This window comes from Arachis ipaensis, chromosome B03 (assembly GCF_000816755.2).
Source record: "Arachis ipaensis cultivar K30076 chromosome B03, Araip1.1, whole genome shotgun sequence".
Lineage (NCBI taxonomy): Eukaryota > Viridiplantae > Streptophyta > Magnoliopsida > Fabales > Fabaceae > Arachis > Arachis ipaensis.
This window is the reverse complement of record NC_029787.2, coordinates 48,299,871-48,319,681: the sequence shown is the minus strand read 5'-3', so window position 1 is coordinate 48,319,681 and position 19,811 is coordinate 48,299,871. Positions and strand designations below refer to the sequence as shown.

The 19,811-nt window shown below is 37.2% G+C and overlaps 1 long non-coding RNA gene across 1 annotated transcript; it reads left to right on the top strand.

Moving 5' to 3' along the window:
• Positions 1,751–7,290, top strand: LOC110269682. Its single transcript, XR_002358444.1, has 3 exons — positions 1,751–1,874; positions 1,988–2,100; positions 7,232–7,290. It is a non-coding gene; the product is annotated as an uncharacterized LOC110269682 (long non-coding RNA).

The window sequence follows — 19,811 nt, the reverse complement described above, 5'->3', positions numbered from 1 at the left end:
ACTATTTCACTGATCGAAAAACAAACCAACAAAAGTATCTATTACAATCTAAGATAAAACTTTAGAAAATGTTATCTTTATATTTTACACATCCATACAACAAAGAAGATAGATCTATTTATAATCAACTTATGCTACAACTTCCATAATTTCTATACAACACCTGCTTCATTGATTATCTACTAACATGCCACAACTCCACTAACATTTTCCAACACCACTAATCATATTATACTCTAATATCCCTCTCAAATTCAAATGAGAACTAAAGTTTGAAACTTATTAAAAACAATAGGATAAGAGAAAAAACTACAAAAAATGACGAAATGGGTATAGACTAAACTAAAGGAATGGAGCACATATGGAGCTACCAGAACGGGGAAAACTGCCAAAATGGGATGAAGATAGAACTGCCAGAAAAAAGTGTAGACGAAATTACAGGTAAAAAGTACAAACAAAACTGCCGGAAGAAAACAAAGACGAAACTGCCGAAAGGAAGCATAAACAAAACTGCCGGAAGAGTAGCAAATTGTCGAAAAACTGTTGAAGAGGCGGTGAACGGTCAAAAAGATAGCAAACTACCAAAAAAATGTTGAATAGTTGACAAACTATCGGAAAGATGGTGAACTGCTGAAAAATGGCCAAAGAAATGGCAAACTATCGAATAGGTGGCAAACTATTGTAAAGATGGCGAACTGGTGAAAAATTGCCTACGGGGTGGCAACTTGTCAGAAAACTCAAAAATGTGAAAACAGCAAGATCGAAGAAGAAATTACTAAAACAGAGGGCAAAATTGGAAAGAGAACACCACAAAACCTTTGGAGGGTCCTACTAATGTGTGACGCCATCAACCAAGCCAGCAGACAAGTCATTTAGCATGTAAATAGTGTTCTGACACATGGTAACGCATCAGAGGCTGACGTAGCCACGTCAACGTGCTAAGTAAGCATTAGTCAACGTGCAAGTCAACGCTTAAATAGGTCGACGGATGTAAGACCCATAATCTTTGGAAAGTCTTTTTATGATCAAGTCTCAAATCATATAGTTATTTATAGCCTTAACTTCAGAAATTATTTTATTAAAGATAATTAAGGCAAGTTTTGATTTATTGAAATTAAGATGAGTTATGATTATTATCCAATTTTACAATTATTGGATTATTTTCCTGTATTCAAATTATAAAGTTGACAGTTGTAAAATAATAAGAATTTTATATGATTTGGGCTAGATAAGAAATATTTTAAATATTAGTACTGCTATTTTGAAATATGAAGAAATCTGCTGCCGCCGTCACCGTAACCGCGCCATCGTCATTTCCTGAAGCCCGTGTTGCCGTCGAGCCCAGACGAGAGGAGAGACCGGGCCTGAACCTCGATGAGCTGGGGAGAACCTGCGCCGCCGCTATGCCGTCATCGTGGACACCACTGCCTCCATCGGAACGGCCGTCGCCACTGCCACCATCCGAGCTCGCCGTTGTTGGTGATGGCAAGCTGAACCACAGTCAGAAGAGGGTTCAAACCGCCACAAGTGTCGCTGCCGGAGAAGGGAGCTGCATCTCTGTGTTTCTGGCCGCCGGGAGTGGTTATGTGACTTTCGGGATCACTGCCGGGGCTCCGGGCTGAGCTTCTGCCACTTGAGACCCCGCTGCCGTCGCCGGAAAACGCCTCTGCCGCCGTCGAGATCCAATGCCGGTAAGGGTTTTATTTGGGATTTCTGTCCTTTTTGAATTCCGAGGTTACTATGGTCACTACCTTTTGGTTTCATTCATCGTGATTGGAATTTGTCGCCGCTGCCGCTTGAGGTGGCTGCCGGGCTGCCGTTGAACCGGTTCAGAGACCGCCACTATTCCGGTTCAGCTGTTCCTTCTTCATTCGGTAAGCGTTTTCGATTTGAAAGCTCTCTAGTTACTATTCTGGCTTCATACACCAAGGCTTTGCGGCATCAATTGCTATGAGACTGAGTTTCTATTGTTATGTGTCGCGATTAGTGTTGCTGTGGTTACCACGGGAGTGGCTTGGAGCCAAGGTTGCGTTGTTGGTGATCTCGGTTTAAGAGAGGAGGTTCCTGTGACGCGTTTGGATTATGGAATTGCGTTTTGAGGTAGGGGCGCTTTCCAAAAACTATGCTTTATGTATTGGAATTATTACATATGGATACTGATGTGAGATAATTGGTATTTGGTGATTGTATCTGCCTTGTGTGTTATTTGATTGTCTCGAATGGTTAAGGATGCTTGTTTGGCTGAATTGTTGTACGGCTTGTGAAATATAATGTTTTAATGTTGATTCTTTAAAGATTTGAAATCTGAGTTTGATCCGTTGAGGATTGATTTGAATTGAGTTAATTATCTTGATAATGTGAAAAGTCGAACGCACTTTTGAAATCAGCCTGATTTACTTTAATTGACTTGGTTTTGGACAAATGATTTGTTATTGAGCCGTTTCTTTAAAGCTTTAGAAATGAGTTAAATCGGTTGATATTGAGTTGATTTCTGAAATGGTTTCCTTGAGATATGCCACTGAGGCGACTGTTGGATTTAGCTTGCTTTTGAATTGATTTCTGATTTTGAACTGTTGAAAAGGAATGAGAAACGGTTTAGTTGGGACCCGAAACGGGTGGCAAAAGTCCAAGTTTTAGGGGAGGTGCTGCCGAAATTTCTATAAAATCCGAGTCTTTATTGAAATGTTGTTTGGAGAATGATGAGTTAAAGACTTCTACTATTTTATTTGAATTATCAAGCTGAAAAGAGTTGAAACTTGATTTCAAAGTGAAATGAGTTGAGAAAATGATTTATGGCTTAAATGCCGATTTCATGAATTTGATGATTTTGAATGTGGAAGTGCTGTTTTGTTGAGAGCCGGAATGGCTGTGTATGTTTATACATATTTATTGGTTCTGGATTGAACTGTGAGCCGGAATGGCTGTGTATGATATGAATATTGGCTGGTTCTGGAATGAACCGTGAGTCGGATGGCTGAGATGGATGTTGATCCATGGATGAGATTGATTGCATGTTTATGCTGAATCATTGATAAATGTGAATGTTGCACTTCCACTATCTGAGATACGAGTTTTTCTGGGTAAAAGCAGTGCCTAGCCACCACGTGCTCCAGGTTGAGACTTGATACTCTGTTGACCCTATGTCGTAAGTGTGGCCGGGCACTGTGAAAGCCCCGGATGAGCTCGCCCCCGAAAATATTCACCAGTGAGGGTGATGGATATGGATCATGATTATGATCAAGTTTATGATGAGTATAACTCAAGTTGGGGATGCGCGACAGAGGGACAGTCCAATGGTTAGCTACCAGGACTTGTCGGGTTGGCTCTATAACCGACAGATGATATCATCAGCCACTAGGGACAGGCATTCATCATATGCATCTATGTGACATTGCTTGGGTGTGCATATTGTACTTGGCTTGCCTTTGTGATTAATTGCTAATTGTCCTACTTGCAATAACTGTTTGTTTGTGCCTGCATCTTCCTATTTGTGTTTGCATCTGGGACTCTGTTGGATTGTGGTGATTGGTTGTTGGTTGGATTGTTTGGGCCTAGGGCCGTGGTTGGAAAGAGATGAACTGATGGTTGATTTCGGTTTTGTGTTTCTGGTTTGGAATAAAATTATGAAAGGCTATTTTGGTTCCGCATAGATAAACCGTTTTGAAAGGCTTTTGAGTTTTTGAGAATTGAACGGTTCTTCTTTCCAAAAATATTTCCGATTTTACTTTCATTGTAAACCATTGTTTTTGAAAGGAGGCATAAGACGGTTATGAATCACTGGTGCGATTATCTTCATGTATCCTATTACAGTAATTCCCAAAAAACCCTCTACTGAGAACCCTTTCGAGGATGATGTTCTCACCCCCCTACATTTTTCCCCTTTCAGGATATGGGCGCAGAATACTGATGGGTTATCATAGATGAAATGCGAGTTTTGAGTAAAGTGAATCGCGGGTTTCGGGGGAACGTTAGAAACTTTTTCTCGAGGCTATTCAGTTGTGTGTCTTGAATTCTGTTCGAGTCGACCTACTCTTTCATATCCTAACTTGAAGTTCTTGTTTGGTACTCCTCTTGAAAAGTAATCTGATGTTTCCACTCTATTTCTCTATTCATATGCATTCTTGTTTGGCCTCAGTTGCATATGCTTGTTTGGAATCCTTGATGCATCTGTCTTCCTCTGTTTGAGTTCTTCTTGATTCAAGTATTCTTTGATATAGTCTTGAACTTGTCTTAATGTGCTGTGACTTTTAACTCTGGGTTCCGAGTCCATTCTTAGAGAACTTGTTGATTCAGTTTTCCTCTTATTTGACAGTGATTACAGCCAATTTTGAGATTTTTATAAAAGTTGTTGTTGATTAGATATATACTTATCTATATGTGAAGCTTTGAAGATTTCTTATACAGTTTAACAACTATCTATTTCTAATACCTCGTCTGTATTTTTACTTGTTTACGGAACTGCATTTACCTTAAATTACAATTTGACCTTCTAGTAATTTTACTATAGTTCCACTGCACAACTTCATTTGATTATGTATTTGGGTATTTTTCAAAATTTTGGAAAGAAAGAATTTTTCACTTTTATCCCGGTTGGGTTTCGTTTGACAAACTTTACTTAATTCATTTTGATTTGAGTTTGATTTAGCATACTAATGGGTTATGCCATTGTTGTTCTTTTGAAAATGTTGGATTCGTAGCTTTCTTCTTATGAACGGAATTATTCCTTCTTAAGCTTTTCACCTCTATGAACGTCATACGTGATTCTGTTCTTAACTAACCTTTTACATCTTGTGAACATTACCATTGATCTTGGTTTGTCCTTTCTCTGGTGAATCTTTCTTATATGAGTCAGTTTGATTCGTTTCAAAATAGTGCATTGTTTATCTTCTCATTGCCTCTACCAGAGTTTTTAGTCAAAGATTTATCCTTGAGAAGTTAATAATGATTGAGTTGTCTTTCCTATGACTTTTGTATTCGTTTGGAATCAATTGAAAGCTTGTTTGATGACTCATGCCTAGTGAATCTTGTTTGAACTACTTTGATTTAAGATCCTTTCTTGCATGGCTTGACTTCTTTTTAGTACATCTTAAACTTCTTGAATGTTCTTCTAAGATGGTGATTTCAAGAACACTTTTGGGGTCTTGTTTTGAACCTTTTAAAGAAGTTTTGAATTCTCTTGTAAGAAGTTTTAAATGGAATTTATTTTCTGTTGCTTGATTTAGATTGAAACCATTGTTCAATTTTGACGAAGTTAATTTAAAGTTGTCATGCGCTATTTTAAATGAAGTTTTGAAAAGCTTCCTTGTTTAGTGGAAACCGGTTTGTTTGTAACGCACCACTTATTTCCTTACCAGATTGTAAGCAAATTTTTATCTCGGAATTTCTTTTCTAAAAAGAGTTTGACTTTCTCTTTCACCCTTGCTATGAATGTTATACACGCTTGTTTGAATATGAACTTTGGGAATTTTTGAACAAGCATTTGATTTCTCTTCTGAGTTTTATGAATTACTTTTGGTTAAGTTGTGCACCTAATTATCTTTCTAAAATATTTGAGGAAATATTTTAGCTCTTAGCGAAACTTTTGTGCATTTTGTTTTTAAAACTCTACATGATTTACGTTAACATGAAATTGTATTGAAGTAAAGCCACGATTATGCTTTTGTTACTCTCTTGAAGGGTGTTGTTACTTAACCTTTCTTTTAGACTGTGAAGTGGTTTTTCCGCAAGTTTTGGTTCCTTTATGAACAATGTATTCGGAAGTACCTTTAATCGTGCTCTTGAGTTCTGTGAGCTTTGTCTTGGGTTTGAAATATTCTCTTCTGTAAACCTCATACTTCATCGACTCGGTTTGAGTTTGTTTCAAACTGATGCGCTGGTTTTCTTCTTGTTGATCCTATTGAACTTATTTGATCCAAGGGTTATCTTTGAAGTTGTCAATTGATTTATTTCTAGCAAACTTCATTGCTTGAGCATCCTTGTTTGTCTGGAATTGGATATATTCTCTTAAATCTATGAGCATTATCCTTGATATTGTTTCTCCTTGCTAAAATCTTGTATCCTTCTGAGTAGACTCGAGAATTGTTTGATATCACGTGCGACTTGTAGACGTAGTGACGTGATGCGTTAGTTCCCTAAGACGTGATATGTGTATATGGAAGGTGAAGCGGTAGGTGTGTAACGTTATGATGAGTTGTGGGTGTTTTGTCCCTTGCAAACGAGCTTGCAGGTGTTAGGCTCATAATCGGCTATGAGGTTGTAAGGTGCTTGATGGAGTTAGAAAGTTGAAACTTTGAGGTTGATAAGAGATTAGTATGCGGATATTAAGCACGTCGTTTTAATCCCATCACGTTTATAGCCTTCGATGCTCTGCTTTACCATCACATGTTTGAACCATGTCATCTTTGCTTTATGAACGCATATCTTGATTTGCACACTATTTTGGCACCTCAAGTTTGTGAGGCATTGAGATCATATGACCTTGTGCATTGAGCCTATCTTATAACGTTTGCTTTGCAATCACACTCCTATCTTTACATCCTTATGCTTATGACAATCAAAGTATTTGAAAATCGTATATATGATTATATTGAGATATTTTTTGCTTCTTCCTTAAATGTGTTCAAGGGTGAACTGTTATGGAATTTCTTTCATTTTGTATCAATTTTCGAGGGCGAAAATTTTTATAAGGTGGGTAGAATGTAAGACCCATAATCTTTGGAAAGTCTTTTTATGATCAAGTCTCAAATCATATAGTTATTTATAGCCTTAACTTCAGAAATTATTTTATTAAAGATAATTAAGGCAAGTTTTGATTTATTGAAATTAAGATGAGTTATGATTATTATCCAATTTTACAATTATTGGATTATTTTCCTGTATTCAAATAATAAAGTTGACAGTTGTAAAATAATAAAAATTTTATATGATTTGGGCTAGATAAGAAATATTTTAAATATTAGTACTGCTATTTTGAAATATGAAGAAATTAAGTATATTACTTTTAATTATTTGGTTGGGACATTTTATTGAAAACGATTTTGTAAAATTGATGAGCAAGATTTCCGACTTTACTTTCATTGTAAACCGTTGTTTTTGAAAGGAGGCATAAGACGGTTATGAATCACTGGTGCGATTATCTTCATGTATCCTATTACAGTAATTCCCAAAAAACCCTCTACTGAGACCCTTTCGAGGATGATGTTCTCACCCCCCTACATTTTTTCCCTTTCAGGATATGGGCGCAGAAGTTACGAAGAGCTTATTTAATTGTTGTTGTGATGCTCTGTATTGTTTTAGCTATGGTTTATTGTACCCTCGCCTTTATCTTGATATAATATGTAAGAGGGATAGGAATTGTATTGGATTATGGTTGTATTATTATTTATATATATGTATGTATATATATGGATGTACTCTTTATGAGTTTTGTAAGTTGCATGGTATTTATGGATGTATGTTATCGGATGAAAGTATTTTTGGAAGCGGTATTACGGTTTAAAGTTTCAAACAGGCTCATATTTTAGTATTAAATAGTATAAAAGTCGTCGTAATGTCCGAGCTATCAGAGTCGCGCAGCCGGAAGTGTGAACTTTGGTAGTTAGGGTGTTACAACGGACCTAGTCGAAGGAGTTGAAACGGGTTGAGATCTGTGACGCTAATTTGCACATGGATCTAACGGTGGAGAATCTTCAAAATATGAAGCCGTTGATTTGTATGTTGATTTGACGGTGCAGATTGAATCTGAAAAGTTGAAGAAGAGAGATGGCAGCAACCGATCTTTGACTAGCGCGTGGTGGCGGGTTCGGTGGCGAATGGTGGTGGAACTTGATTTGATGGACTTGTAAGGTCGAGGATAATCGAATTGTGTGGATGATAATGTAAGAACATGTTAGAAGAATAACTAGAAAAGGTAAAAAACATGGCTGGTTGAAGGTTGAATAAGAGGATGAAGGCTTGACAACGACAACAGTTCAGGTGGTGTGTACAAGCGTTTCTGGTGTTTGAAGATGGTGGTTTTTAGATCCTTAGACTCGAAAAGGCAGGATGAAGAGTGTTAGAGTCAAGAATTAATTTATTACCTTGTGATGACAAACATAATCAATAATTTTCTATTATACTTATTTTCTTTATGAGCATTGTAGGTATTAATGGGTTGGCAATCAAGGATCACAATCAAGCAATCCATGATTCAAGCAAATTAGCACATAATTGAGTGATACACTCCACGAATTAGATCATATATTATTGAGAAGCTGCTGCACTTGAAATTAAAGAACGAAGAAGGAAAGATTCTCTCTTCAAAGCCAATGGCTAGAGCATTGATGTGTTCTACAGGTAGCTTGATCAAAAAGAAAACTATTCCAACATTGAAGAAGAGATATCAAGCTCTATATATGAAGATTTCAACCAAGGAAGAAGGCAACCATTCAAGCATAATCTGATATATTCTCACATCATTCATTTCCTTGTTTTAGAGTGTGGCTTTATTTTTTCTATTGTCTAGATATAAGCTTATATTAAAAGATACAAAAGACAAAGAAAGTTGATCATACAAAAGCCATTTAATCTTTTGTTTGAGAGTTTGATTTCAAAAGTGTGCTGAGTTTAGAGTTCACTTGGTTTCCCTTAACTACATTGGGTTAGCACCTAAGTGAGTTACTAAATTTGGGATAGTTTAGGTAATTTACAAGAGCGTAAATCTCTTGTAATGAGCGATTGTAATCCTTTTTTATTATAGTAAAAATTCTATCATTATTGTAGTGGAGACTAGACGTAATTCAAATTGTACTTCGTGACCGAATCAAGATATATCGTGGTGTTACTCTTCTTCATCTTTAAACTCTGCAACTTCCATTTTTGTTCTGTTCTGCTACTGCGAGACGAGACAACAACAAAAATAATCTCCTGGTTTCAGTGTATTGCACAATATGTTTTAGTAAGCATTAAAAGTGGTTCTTTGATTCAAAACCCCCTTCTCAACTCACTTAGGAACCTTTAAAGAGGATGGACAAATCGATAAGGTGAGAAAATATCAAACAGTGGCAAAAGAGAAAGAGACAGGACAGAAAGGATTCAATGAAAAAATAGTTGTTTTACCGAAAAAAGAGAAAATAATCTAAACTCTTTAAGAAAGATACCATGACTCTGATTTGTTACCATCTAAGTTAGAATTTTAGAAAATATAATCTTTATATTTTGTACACTCATACAACAAAAAAGATAGACCTATTTATAATCAACTTATAGTACAACTTTCATAATATTCTATACAACAACTCCATTGATTGTCCACTAAAATTCAACAGCTCCACTAATATTCACCAACTCTACCAATCATATTATACTCTAATAGTATCAAAGAGTGATTGAATAGTTGAAATATAGTGCAAAAGCTTACAAGATTTTCTAATGCAAAGAAAGAGACCCTCTTATTATTATTAGAGAGACAAATCAAACCAAATTATTTTATTATTGTTAAAGAGACAGATCAATATTAGAGTAGAGAGAAAAAATGGGATATTATTAAATATGACTATTGTAACTATACACCCTCAATCTATCATTGATCATAAGGTGTGAGTGCTTCACACCCTACTTTGCACCAAGTGTTATGGCAAGTGCCATAAAAAAAGATTTATTTATTTAGCTTTAATTTTATTTATAACAAAACTCAATTTTAATTCCTTAACCTATAAATTAATACCAATAAAAAAATAAAAGCAAAAATCAACAGGCAGTCTAAATCAATCTATGACCTTAAGATATAATAATTTACGAGATTTTATTTTTATTTTTTATCTTTAATTGGGACATTTATTGTCGAATATGGTGATTAAATTCATGGCTAGTTTGTATCCACTTCAAAAAGTGGGATATATAGTTTACTCAAGTAAATACTTAAAATATCATATGAAATTTGCATTATGCCTCAAATTGATTCTTAAACTTTCAATTAATCCAATTCAGTATCAAAATTTGAATTCTAATTTATGGATAAGTATGGATTCAACGGGGACAAGTATAGACATTGGCCTAGGTGCACGAAACCCCAAACCTTCGTACAGCTGTACCAACAAGTGCACTGGGTCGTCCAAGTAATACTTGAGCGAGTCAGGGTCGATCCCACGAGGATTGTGGTCTGAAGCAAGCTATGGTTATCTTGCAGGTCTTATTCAGGTGAATCAAAAGTTGATAGATAAATATTTGTGAGATCTAAACTAAGTTGACATGTAAAAAGGGTATAAAGCAAAAGGGGCAGAAAATACTTTGTAAGTTTGAATGTAAACAGGGATAGGAATAGGATTAAGGATTGGAGTTGCTTTGTCTTTCTGAATTAACTCTAGTAGTACTATCTTCTTTACTTGTGAGTGATCTTCTTCTATGGCAGGTTGTATGTGATCAGTGCCATGGGTCGTGGTCATCAATCTCCTCTGCTACAGATCAAACGCCATTGGCCGTGGTCATTCAATATGACGAAGGGTGAAGCTCTAGCAGTTCATTCTCTTGGCGATCCTACTCAAAACGCCACAGACAAGGTCAAATCTTCCAGATCAGAGAATATTGCTTCTGTGGATTCTAGCCTATACCACGGAGACCCTAATCTCCCCAGAAATCGGCTGAACTGGTGTCTCGAGAAGTCCCCAATGAAGTCGTGGATTAGCCGTCTGAGAGATGTATAAATATAGTTATTGGTTAGCGCTTTTCAGTCACGTATTCACGCGAACCCAAGTAGACGCGGGTGTTTGTCAGCCACGTTCATCTTGGTATGATGAACAGAGCTGATTGTCACTGATCATCCTATTCACCATATTGAAGAGCGAGTATACATCTTAGAAATAGATCAAACACGGATCGAAGAAGAAACAGTAATACTTTTATTAATTCATAGAACTCAACAGGGCTCCTCTCCTAAACCTAAGAGGTTTAGAAACTCATACTGATGAGAAATACAATGGTAAAATGTGTATAATGGTAAAAGTGATGTAAAAGTGTTCGAATAACATGAATTAAATCCCTTAAATACTAAACTACTAACTAGTAAGGGTAAAACAGTCTTTTTAGTGCTAAAATCCACTTCTGAGGCCTACTTGGTGAGTGTTTGGGCTGAGCTTTGATGAGATTCACGTGCTATGAGGCTTCTAGGGCATTGAACACTGGCTAGGGGTCCTCTCTGGGCGTTTGGACGCCGGGCTCTGCTCTTTGGGCGCTGGACGCTTGGAAGGGGGCAGGAGGCTGGCATTGGACGCCATTTTTGGGTCTTCTAATCTGAAACAAAGTATGGACTATTATACATTGTTGGAAAGATATGGAAGTCAGCTTTCCATATCCATTGAGAACACTCCATTTGGATTTCTGTAGCTCCAGAAACGCTAAGGAGGTCAGATCTGGACAACATCTGCAGACTGCAGTGCTTTCTCTGTCTCTGAATCAGACTTCTGCTCCATCTCCTCAATTTCAGCCAGAAAATATCTGAAATTGTACAAAAACACAAAAACTCATAGTAGAATCCAAAAATTTGAATTTAACACTAAAACCTATAAAAACTTAATAAAAACTCAACAAAACATACTAAAAACTATATGAAAATGATGCCAAAAAGCGTATAAAATATCCACTCATCACAACACCAAACTTAAACTGTTGCTTGTTCCCAAGCAACTAAAAATATAGTAGGATAAAAATAAAATTAAGATACAATAAATCTTTAAGTTTTCAATGAAGCTTAGTTACAATTAGATGAGCGGGACTTAGTAGCTTTTTGCTTATGAATAGTCTTGACATCTCACTATCCATTGACACTCAGAATGGTTGGCTTCTTTAGGAACTTAGAATCCAGATGATATTATTGACTCTCCTAGTTCAGTTCTTTTTTATTCTCGAACACATCTTTTTAGAGTCTTGGTCGTGACCCTAAGCACTTTGTTTTCCAGTATTACCACCGGATACATAAATGCCACAGACACTTTAACTGGGTGAACCTTTTCAGATTGTGATCCAGCTTTGCTAGAATCCCCAGATAGAGGTGTCCAGAGTTCTTAAGCATACTCTTTTTGCTTTGGACCTCGACTTTAACCGCTCAGTCTCAAGCTTTTCACTTGATACCTTCACGCCACAAGCACATGGTTAGAGACAGCTTGGTTGAGCTGCTTAGACTAGGATTTTATTCCTTTAGGCCCTCCTATCCACTGATGCTCAAAGCCTTGGATCCTTTTACCCTTATCTTTTGGTTTAAAAGGTTATTGGATTTTTGCTCTTGCCTTTTGGTTTAAAGAGCTATTGGCTTTTTCTTTCTTTTTCTATTTTCTTTTCTTTTTCGCCATTTTTTTTCGAATGCATCATGCTTTTTCTTTTTCTTTTGTTGCTTTTTCTTGCTTCAAGAATCATATTTTGGATTTTTCAGATCATCAATAATATTTTTTCTTTTTCTTCATTCTTTCAAGAACCAGCATTCTAAAATTCCAACTTCAAATATGCACTGTTTATTCATACATTCAGAAACCAAAGCAATGCTACCACATCAACATAATTAAACTATTCTTATTTTAGACTTGAAATTTATGTAGCTCTTAATTCTTTTCAAATAAAAACTTTCTTTTAAACAAGGTGAGAGATGGAAAATTTTAAATCTTTAAAGCATAAATGCAAATGATCATGTAACAAGAGCAAGAGAACAGATAAAACATAACAAAAAACAGAAAATACACAAGAATAGGAGATAAAGAGAACGAATCCACCTTTAATGGTGGCGGCTAGTACTCCTTCTTGAGGATCCAATGTGGTGCTTGATCTCTTCAATGTCACTCTTTTGTCTCTGTTGTTCTTCCCTTATGGCTCTTTTCAGGAGTGGTAGAAGTCAAAAAGCAAAGATTTTCCAACACCAAACTTAAGAGTTTTGCTTGTCCTCAAGCAAATATGATAGGTGGGGAGTCTGTGGGACCCACTGGTCTTGAGAGGCTAGGGAATCCAGATTCTCTGTTTCTCTGCATTGGCATTTGAACGCCCAGGGGCTGCTCCCTGACTGGTGTTCAATGCCAGCAATGCTGTCCATGAGGGGCATTGAACGCCCAGCAGGGATACCCTGGCTGGCGTTCAACTTTAAAACTCCATCCAGAGTGTTCTATTTTCACTGTTGTGAAATTCTGTCTCTGTTCTGACTGTTGCATATGATCATGACTCTAAAAATAACTAAAAGAAAATCAAAATGAAAGAAAATAAAAATAATTGATTAAGATTGGGTTGCCTCCCAACAAGCGCTTCTTTAATATCATTAGCTTGACAGACAGCTCCTTTCAAGAAGGAAGATAGTTATAGAGGAATAAATCCATACTCCTTACTGGGAGCTTCCTTCCTGCGCTCTCATGGAATAGCTTAATAAGCTCAAGAGACAGGATTTTGTTCACTGCCTGAGGCAGGATTGGGCTTGCAACGATATGCTGGTGTCCCTCTTTTCCACTTCCCTCTTCTATGGTGAATACCATGATGAGATAAGTGAACACCACCATCATCCATGGTAAAAATCCTTCAGTAGGGATATTTTTGTTTTTCCAGCCCCTGGGTATCTTCCTTTTGAGGCCTTCCTCCTTTGTGGATAGTGTACATCCAACAGCAAACTTACGTTTGGTCTTAGGAGGGGTTGAATTAGTTTCATCCAAGGTGGAAAGCTTGGATGCTGAATCTTTTAGGCAAGTGCCTCCCTTGTCAGGGGGTAATAGAGGGTCCAAAACCTTGAACACCATCCAGTCCTTATGCAAGGTAATCTTTGTTTCTTGTGCCTCTTGGATTCCTAGCTTCTCCATTACAGAGAGTGGCATGAGGTTGATGCTTGACCCTAGGTTACACAGAGCCTTCTCAAAGGTCATGGTGCCTATGGAGCAAGGAATCAGAAAGCGTCCAGAATCTGGAAGCTTCTGAGGTAGCTCCTGNCATGGAGTTCTTTGGAAAGCAATGGAGGTTCTTTCTCCAAAGGCTTTGTACCAAATAGTTTGGCATTCAACTTCATAAGAGCTCCTAGGTACCAAGCAACTTGCTCTTCCCTAGTGTCTTCATCCTCATCCGAGGATGAGTGTTCATTAGAACTCATGCACTGCAGAAGTGCATGCAAAGGAACCTCTATGGTCTCTATATGAGACTTGGCTTCCTTTGGTTCTGGGATAGGGCTTTCTTGAGTGGGAATTAAGCACTCAGAAGGTGTGCTTTTACTGGCGTTCAACGCCAGCTCTGATAGCTCTTTGGGCGTTGAACGCCCAGGCTGTGCACCCTTACTAGCGTTAAACCCCAGTTCCTCTATCCTTTTGGGCGTTGAACGCCCAGCAGGGGTATCCTTGCTGGTGTTGAACGCCCAACACTAGCTTCTCTGGCTGGTTGGGCATTGAATGCCCAGTGAGGGGTTTAAAGAGTGGAAGATTGACGGTTTAGAATTCAGAATAAATACTCGTTGTAAGTATAGTTACTAAACCAAGCAATCAACCTTTTTTACAAAAGTTTTGGTTGTCACAAGTAACAAACCCCTTTTAAAATTGATAACCGAGTATTTAAACCTCGGGTCATCTTCTCAAGGAATTGCAGGGGAAGTATGTTCTTATTATTGGTTATGAAGATTGTAAATTGGGGTTTTGAAGGTGAGGAACAAGTAATTTAAATTGCAATTGAAGTAAGTAAAAGACTGTAATTTAAATAAATAACTGTAAAACACACTTTTGGCAAGGTATGAGAAATTAGAAGTCCTATCCTAGTTATCCTTATCAATGATGATGAAAATTGAATCTTAATTCCACTTAGTTAACCTTTGCTAGAGCAATGGAAGGTCAAGTGACTAATTAGTTAGATCCTCAAATCCTAGTTAATCCTTAAGGAAAGATTGAGATTATTGAAGTTCAATTCAATTAGCAAAGATAACGATTATCAATCATGTTGAGTTTGATAACTCCTGAGTTACTGATTTCTTAACCAAGACCAAAAGGGAAAAAGTAAATCTACTGGAATAAAAATGTCTTCAGATTGGGAAAGAAAGCAGTAATAAACTGAAATACCTCAATTAACATTAATTCAAAAGAATAATATGTAACATGGAAGAATTCATAAATTAAATTGAGAAAACAAGTAATTAAAAAGGAATGTTGAACCTGATAAAAAGAGATAATCCTGAAAGTGAATAAAATCCTAAATCTAAATCCTAATCCTAAAGAGAGAGGAGAGAACCTCTCTCAAAACTAAATCTAAATCATAATAATTGTGAATATGAAAGATTGATTATGAATGGATGCATTTCCCCACGTTATAGCCTCTAATCTATGTGTTCTGGGCTGAAAACTGGGTCAAAAACAGCCCAGAAATTGCCGGGGAAGAAATCTGCCATGCTGGTTTTTCGTCACTGCGATGCGTCCGCATGGAGCACGTGGTCGCATCGTCTACCGTCAGGAAAACTATGGCATATTATATATCAAATCGAAGCCCCGGACGTTAGCTTTCCAACGCAACTGGAACCGCGTCGTTTGGACCTCTGTAGCCCAAGTTATGACTGTTTGAATGCAAAGAGGTCAGGCTGACAGCTTTGCAGTTTCTTCAACTTCTTGTATTCCTTCCGCTTTTGCATGCTTCCTTTCCATCCTCCAAGCCATTCCTGCCCTATAATCTCTAAAAACACTTAACACATATATCAAGGCATCTAATGGTAATAAGACAGGATTAATATTAGCAATTGTAATATCAAAGAAGCATGTTTTCAATCAAAGCACATAATTAGGAAGGCAAATGTAAAACCATGCAAATAGTATGAATAAGTGGGTAAAGATTGATAAAATCTACTCAATTGAGCACAAGATAAACCATAAAATAGTGGTTTATCAACCTCCCCACACTTAAACATTAGCATGTCCTCATGCTAAGCTCAAGAGAAGCTATAAAAGAAGTAAAGAGGAATGGTAGAATGTATGAAATGCAACCTATCTATATGAATGCAACTACATGCAGAATGTTTCTACCTACTTGGTTAAAAGTAAATAAATCTTCAAGAATATACATAAATCAGATTTCACTAATTCAAATTATGAAAATAAAGTACAAATAGACTTGCAAGAAGAAAATAGCTCATGAAAGCAGGGAACAAGGGATTGAGCATCGAACCCTCACTGGTAGTGTATACACTCTAATCACTCAAGTGTTTAAGGTTCGATTATCTCAATTCTCTACTAACCTTGCTTTCTAAAGCTTGCTTCTCTTCTACCAATCAACAAAAATTTAATGCACAGATACACATATCAAGAGGTCTTTTAAGGGTTGTAATAGGGTTAGGGTCAAGGTAGGATTGTATTTGGCCAAGTGGACTAAAATCTGAATCCTTAATTAACTTAAAATTTCCACCTAACTTTAGACAATCCATGTAATCATAATACAAAACCTAACTATCCATTAACCATGTTTTCCACATATTCATGCATTCTAATTTTAAGTACAGTACATATGCATTGCTTTCTTTGGGGCATTTTGTCCCCTTTTTGCTTAATTGTTCTTTTTTTTCTTTTCTTTTTCTCACTTTTTTTTATATACATATTTTTTTTCTTTTCTTTTATTTTTTTCAATGCATATGATTAAATTATTAGATGCATGAATCATGTCCTAAACATTTTTTTTTCATATTTTCAGAAAATTCTAACATACTCAATTCTCAAACCAAATGTTTCCAAATTCAACTTTCCCACACTTAATTCATGAGCACTCTCACTAGTCTAAGCTAACCAAAGATTCAAATTAAGGACATTATTATTTTCCGCTTAGAGTTAATGATGTGCTAAAGTAAAGAATAAAGGGGTATAATAGGCTCAATATTGGTTTGCAAAGAATAATGAAAGGGTAAGGCCATATGGGTATGTAAGCTCAGTGAAACAAAGGCCTCAATCATGTAAGTGCATGCATACATCAAACTATGGAAATATAGAATTAAGCAAGACAAAGATCACAATTTTAGAGAGAAAAACACACACCAAAAATAAAATATTGGTTGATAAAATGCAACCAATTCAAATAGGCTCAAAAATCTCACAGGTTTTGTGTGTTCGAGTTCTGAACCATGTTCCAGTATAATATTTCTTCAAACAAGTGTAACATTAAATTTTATTCAAATTAGTGAAATGCTCTAAAAGGTTTCTTGAAAAAGAAAATATTACTTCAACCAAGTGGTAAAATATGCAAAAAAAAAAAATCAAACAAACATGCAAAGGCAACAACTAACTACAAAGAAAATTTAAACATTGGTGTTGAGACAAGAAAGTACTAACCCATGGAGATCGGTATCGACCTCCCCACACTTAAAGATTGCACCATCCTCGGTGCATGCTGAGATGTGCAGGTGGACGGGTTGTTCCAACTGATGTTTTTCTTCAAGGATTGTTCAGATGGACTTGTTTATCTCCCTTTTTAGAAGTTTCTCCCTTTTTCCGTCTTTGGTGGCCAGCCTGAAAGAAGAGAAAAAGAAGAAAAGTAACCCAAAAGATAGAAAATAAATAAAATATGGGTATTAATGCCAGATGATAAGGGTCTCATTTACATGGAAGCTTCAACATGTTCGTGAGAAAACAATAGAAGCATATGGCATATCAGTGGTGCAGAAATTGCAACAAAGGGGAGGAGTGTGGGTAATGAAAATATCAATATAAGTTCATGTCAATGCAAATGAAGTGCAAGTATCATAAAAGATTGGCATTGGCAGATAATTAATATCATCCCACAGTGTAAAACAAGTTACTAAGCACCAAAGTAAATTCAAGAAAAGATGCAACAGTTAAATAAGAATTTTTTTAAACCAACGAAAAAAATAATAAATTTAGAAATAAAAATATGCACAAAATTAAAATGCAATGAATGAAAGTAAGCAAATAAATAAAATAAAATAAAATAAAAGTGAAAAAGGATGAGAAGTTTAAAAAGATGAAGAAAAAAAAAGTAAGAAAGGAGAGAGAAAGAAGAGAAGATAGAAGAAATTAGGAGTAGGGAAGAAAAGATAAGATAATTGGCACTAATCTCGGTAAGTTGTGTGATGCAGACGACGCGGACGCGTGGGGCACGCGTTCGCGCGACTTGCGCTTATTCGGATTGACGCGGTCGCATCGGTCACGCGGTCGCGTGACTCGTTTATGCTACTGGCGCGAGGGCAGCCTCGCACTCGCACAACTCTCTGTTCAAAATCTTATTTTGCCAAATTTCGGGTGACGCGATCGCGTGGGTCATGCGATCGCGTGAGTGGCCAATATTAGGATATGACGCGGTCGCGTCGGTCACGCGGTCGCGTCGTAGGGCTTGTGCGTTTAGCACCAGTCCATCATCACTCCAGCATAACTTTCGGTCAAGCACCCTTTTCACGTCGATATTCAGGTCACGCGGCCGCTTGGGTGACGCGGTCGCGTGGGAGGCATTTTTCCCACATGATGCGGACGCGTCAGCGACGCTGCCGCGTCGCGTGCGTGCTTCTCTTTTTTTTATGCAGGATGCAAAATGATATGGATGTTATGAGAAATTCCAGGTTCAATGAAATAAAATAAAATAAAACTCAAAAACAAACAAAACGAAATAAAATTAAAATTAAAATTGCAAAGGAACGATCATACCGTGGTGGGTTGTCTCCCACCTAGCACTTTTAGTTAAAGTCCTTAAGTTGGACATTTGGTGAGCTTCCTGTTATGGTGGCTTGTGCTTGAATTCATCTAGAAATCTCCGCCAATGTTTGGAATGCCAACAGCCTCCGGGATCCCAAACTAGGCGCAGAAAGCCTTCAAGTAAGTTAAAGCAAGTGACAAGGCCCCAAGAGTGTTGATTTCTAGATTGAATTCTGGGGTCCCAAATCTTGCTTTTGCACCCGTCTTCTTGTTGAGCAATATTGTTCCATCCGGGTGGTTCAGCTTTAGAATTCTCATTGAAGCATCCAAACAGCTTCCTAGACCCATTCAATTGAGCTCTGCACCAACCTTTGCGTTTAAACTTAAAGCTTCCAACCATAATGAACCTTGCAGGACAATTCTTACCACTGACCGCCTTCCTCTTACTCTTAATGCCACAAAGAGCTCTAAGTTGACCATCCGTCTCCAGTAGCCCATATTCAAGTGGAATTAGAAAGCTAAGGGATATGAATTTTACCCACTTGAATGTTGTGAAGGATGATGGCAACTTAGGGGGAGGGGTCTCCAATAACTTCGGCAAGGTAATTTCAAGCTCCACTCCCCTGTGCTCTTTGACAGCTTCCACCTCTTTGCAAACTTCTTTAATTTCAACCTATTCCTCTTGGTAGCTTTCTTCCAATTCAATCTCTTCTTCATTACTTACCAAGGGCATGGGAGGTTGTGCTTCTTCTTCTTGAATCTCCATCTCTTGATCAACCTCTTCCAAGTCCTTAACCATGACGTGCCTTGGAGGTTGTACACTCTCCTCAACATCAACATCAAACACCGTGGAAGGAGGCTCTGTGACTGGACTTTCCAATGGAGGTACAACATCTCTTAAGTTTGCAACCACTTCTTCCTTTTTAATAATTGCTGCTTTGTCCAATTGTTTAAGTATAAAATCATACTCATCCTCGATGATTTTCTTTCCATGACAACTCCTTTCAACTACTCTTTCATCTTTAAGGGTCTCTCCTACCTTTACCCGTAGGGCCTCCTCTAGCTATTTATGAAGTATGGATTCACGAAGATGATTCCTTCTTTCCTGTTCCATATCAATAGCATAATTGGGATCATCTTGCTCTTGGATTGATGGATGTGGGTGCTCTTCCATGGAGGGTGGTGATGGAATGAAAAGATCATTATGTGGTTGAAAAGGAAGTG